Raw genomic sequence first — 5,341 nt, forward strand, 5'->3', positions numbered from 1 at the left:
GGTGCAACTTCATCTGTATGTTACAGTTTGATAAAATAGACTTTTTCCTCATTAATTTCCATTCTAGTTAGTGTAAAAACGTACTTTTATAAGGTAGCCTGATTATTTTATTTATCTATTAGCAGATAAATAAAATAATCAGGCTACAATAATAACATGGTCCAAGATTATTTGTATTCTTAAATATAAAAAATTACAAACAGATGCACTACATGTATCTTCATTAGAATCAGTAAATTTGTTTTAAGTATAGTACTGATGAATTTAACTTGAATATGTCCATTTTATGCTATCATGTATTATATTATGAATATACTATTACAGTAGACCTACTTCCACTCCACCACATTTCAGGAAATATTACTTTTTACTCCACTACATTTATTCAACAGCTGTTGTTATGATTGAACATTTTTCAAGATTAAACCCGTTCATGTCTTGTAACCCCTTAGAAAAAAGCCATGTCTAGTTTAGGCCCTTATTCACTTTGAGATGTTAACAGCTCCACTAGAAAGAGATTTCTTTCTACCATCTCAGGTGGTTTCATCTAAAGGTCCAGTGTGTGACATTTAGGAGGATCTATTAGCAGAAATTGAATAAAATAATCGTACATATGTTTTCATTAGTGCATAATCACCCGATAATAAGAGTCAATGTGTTTTCATTACCTTAGAAGGAGCTGTTTTTATCTACAGAAGTGTGTGGGTCCTCTGAATATTGAATTGTCATGTTTCTACAGTAGCCCAGAATAGACAAACCAAACACTGCCTCTAGATAGAGTCTTTTGCATTTTTCTGTGAGTTTCGTGGCCACCATAGTTTCTCCTTCACGCTGGGTTTAGGGTAGGGGGTTTCAGTTCAGTCTGGTTTCAAACCACCGCTACATGCCATTAAATCCTACACACTGACTTTTAAATTACTGTTTAAAGCCCAAAGAGGTCAAATTGTTTAGTATTTCACAAAATCTAAAATATTTGAGAGAAGACCAAAAGATTTATATAGATTTGTTGTTTGATTTGTTTCTTCTTTCGTCTACTATTATTATTATCATCTCAAGACCCCCCAGATTTATTGTGCGACCCCTTATGTTACCCCTATGTTGGGAAAACACTGGACTAAACTATCAAACTGTATTCAGTAGTTAAAACTTATACCACCTCATCTACCTACAACAGTAAAATACACACACTGAAGCATTTAATCTAACAATGTCAGTAGTAATAAAATAAAATAGACTTTTACTTGTAATGGACTATTGTATTTGTACTTTTATTTAAGTAGGGTTTGCCAATGTAACCACTGCTTTAATTTGAACCTCATACATCTTCTTGGCCATGTAGTAGTCACTGTCTAAACTGATCTTGTATACAGAATGTTCGCAGTTAAAAACCTTATCCTGAACCCAGAGGAAGATTATTTTTTGGGGGGGAGGGCCTGGAGGCAATGGATTTTTTAAATTCTTTTTTTGGCTAAATTCCTTTCCCCTTGGCACCACAGCAGTCTGCGCATTGTGAAGCGATATCCTTGCACTTAAAAATTCACTGCTTTAACTGGGTCAATCTGAAGCAATCAAAAAAAAATATCCTTCATGGTGTATAAGAAGACCATCAAGATATTATTAAATTTGAATGATGCAATTCTGCACAGATGGTAAAGACTAAAACTTGAGTAATAAACTGCAGTCAGTGAATTAAGAAAACCCCCCACAGCATACAGTAAATGTATTAAACCATAACAATGCAAATCTGTGGGTTGTTTACTTCTGCACATGGAAGATTTTTAACATTAACAAAACTGTATTTTAAAGGAATTGTTTCTTATTTGCTGTTTGGCAAATGTCATTGATTTAAAGAAATGAATAAATGTGTATAGTCTATGGAACATGAGAAACCTCCTAAATCATTATTTTCTACACAGAGCGAGTTCAGGGACGCATGCGCACTTTATACTTATGACAGGCAATATTAATTTCTTAATTTATAGAAATACATGTCATCAATCAAATAAGAGATGATGATTAAATTGGTTTTCATGCTTTTCATGATAATGCTAATACACCTAAAAAAGGTACATAAATTGCTGCAATATAATGTTTTAACCCTAATCATTAAGAGTTTCATTGAGACCTGATACTTTTTAAATAAATGTTACCTGAAAAATTGCAGAATTACCTGCAATTTAAAAAATAATACCTAACAATGCAGAGGAGTTAGGAGACTCTGAGTAATGTCTACAGACCTCCTTACCGCTTCATACAGCCCCAGTGAAGGTAGGACAGCTTGTATCTTGTCTGAGAAGCAAAATCCAGGGCAAAAATGTCTTACACTGTCTGACACACTTACACGTTGTTGTTTAATGTTAACATCAATACTTGATGTTAAAGTGAAAGGGTGAAGGAGCATTATACCATTTAGTAGGATGCATATTGGTAAAACAACTTGTTTTCATACAGTGAGTTGCGAAGAAGAGTTTTAAGGAAAACTGGAGGAGAAACTGAAGGACTAACTGAAATCCTTTGTATGATCTACAAAGCTGGAATACGCTATTTAATCTTGTTCTATTGTAGCATAAGAATCCAATCTTAACTTCTCATCTGGTGCCAAAGTATCTTATTACTGCATGTTTCTTATGCTACAATACTGTATTACATGGAGAAATGCAAATAGCTGGAGTTGATAGGAATTTGAGGATTACCGGAATATGTGATGCAACATGTCCCAGTATGTTAATTTTAGTTAAATCTTTGTGTGTTATTTCTGAATAAATGTTGCCTGTTTTGCATTACATCAGCCTGGTGAATGAGATTGTCCTGGCATTGTAACTTATTCCACAGTCCTGCACATCACATTTAAAGTTACAGTTCATGGTGCTATTTTTTATTTTACAAATATCAAAATGTTAGTCATCAGTACACATTATATCTTATTGATGAAATTACAGGGATACAAAGTGGAAAAATAGATGCTGTCCTTCCTCTCCTTTGGTCTGGTTTGTATTATAGATTACATACTGTGAATTTGCTTGAAGGAGCTCCAGGCCCAAACATCCAGGAGATAGTTCTATAACATCCTCTGACTCTGAGCTTCAGGGACATAAATTCCAATTAATGCCATAGCATTAGGCATATAATTACTGTAGTCACTGGAGACCTGCTATGTGTGTGGCAGGTAGATGAGGTTCATAATGCGATGTATATTATTATTGTTGTCGGAAGATCCCCTACTAATTAAGAGGAGTTATAGGCACCAGCCTCTTGTTGCTGATTTGATGCTGTGGGAAATAAAAGTCAGAACAAGAGTTGATTATTTTTGATAAGGGAGCAGCTGGTCGTGTGTCAGACTTTGTATCAAAATAGATGCAAAACAATAATTCAGATATTTAATAAAAGTGTAATGTCTGTAAATCCAGATGGGTATTAATATCAAATATTTAAATCCCCTGAAAACCTTAATACGAAGATTGATACCACTATCATGTCTGTACGCTAAATATGAAGCTACAGCCAGCAGTCTGTTAGCTTAGCATAAGGACTGCAAACAAGGGGCAACAGTTAGCTTGGCTCTGTTCAAAGGTAACATAATCTGCCAACTAACACCTCTAAAGCTCACAAGTTAACACATTATATCTCGCTTGTTTAATCTGTATAAAAAAAAACTGTATAAAAAGTCTATAGAGAGACTATAGACTTCAAAAAGTCACAGATTTAAATATCTGAGGTAAAATATAATGTGTTAATTGGTGAGCTTTAGACGTGCTGGCAGACAGATTTTGTTACCTTTTTCCCTGCTTCCAGTCTTAAAGGTTCAGTGTGTAACATTTAGGAGGATCAGTTGGCAGAAATTTAATATAATATTCATAGTTATGTTATTTTAGTGCATAATCGCCTGTAAAAATTGTTGCATTTTTGTTACCTTAGAATGAGAAGTATTTATCTACAATACCTTTAAAGTGATTTACTTACTTAACGTAATATAACTTTGTTGACAACTAGCTGTTAAGACTTGCAGTTACATGTAAGGAGCAACCTCCGTTAACAATGCATTCCCACCGCAAGCTGCCAAGGACTTCCATATGAGCCCTGGATCTGAAAGAAAATCTGCAATTCTTGGACAAGTTATTTGTCAGAAAATGAAGAACCTGAAAGAAAACTGTTTCCCATTCTTCTTTCTTCTAATTACAAGGAGCATGTACAATGCAACCAGAAAAATCTAAGTTTAAAAATGTTATAATAATGCTGTCTGTGCTATCATCACGTACCAATTCATGGCAAATTCTGAATAACAAAAAGAAGTAATCAGCATGAAATGGTCTCTACAAGCTTCTTGCTTGGTTACCAACCTGAATATGTTGCTGTTTAAAGTCATGTTCAATGTCCAATGTGTCCTTGAATTGTAAATTACAAAGGGCAGGTTCATGATGCAATATGCACTCAGTCTTTATCATCGACTTCACAATGGAGTAGAAAACAAACTAGCTGAACAAAACAAAGGAAAAGCACCTCTCGGCAAAGCAGTCACAGGACTTTGAAGTTATCTAACATGTCTTCAGAGAGACTGACTTTGATGTTCAGAGAACTCGTCTCAAACAGTGACACATTCCCCTGAAAATAATTGTCAAACGTGTTCCTGAGCACACTGACTGCCCTGCAGGCAGCACAGGCATGAACTCTTGTTTATTCTTTTTTTAAAATGTCTTCTTACCGTTTTATAAACTCTCATTGTTCGGCGTTCAGAGTTTTGCTGCATGACATTTAACAGTGTTGTTGATTTTATTTCTTTTGCTTGCCAACTGTCAAATCTTTCACTGCACTTTCACTATGACAATACTTGTGTATTAACTGAAACTACAGTGTGTTGATTATAACTCTACGTCTTACCGCCAAGTGTTATTACCAGTCTTCAAGAGATGTGTGTTGTTACCTGTATAATTACAGTTCTGTGAAGATGTCAATATTTCTGCGACCCTAGTCAGCAAATGGTCTCACATCAGTCTTACACACGCGGGGGCGTGTGTTTCTTCAGGTAATGATGAAGTGATGAAATAGGATTCGGGAAGACCAGTTTGAGTAACAGTTACATGATTTTAAAGTATTCTCAGATGCCAAAACACTGGCCAGCAGTTTATAATAATTTCATAGTCTTGGAAAGTCATTATTGCTGCAATTTTATCTTTTCGTCATATCGATCACGACAACATTAATACGTTGTTTATGTTACAAAGTAATCTACCAGGAATGTGCACTTTGACGTATTTTATTGGCCACCGCAGCATTTTGCTGACCTCACTCCAGCAGATGGTTTGCAAAAGGGCAGGCACTTGATTGGATCACCGTCTATCACAGG

Source organism: Morone saxatilis, unplaced genomic scaffold (assembly GCF_004916995.1).
Source record: "Morone saxatilis isolate NCDOM2014 unplaced genomic scaffold, NCSU_SB_2.0 Contig21, whole genome shotgun sequence".
In the NCBI taxonomy this organism is placed as follows: Eukaryota; Metazoa; Chordata; class Actinopteri; family Moronidae; genus Morone; species Morone saxatilis.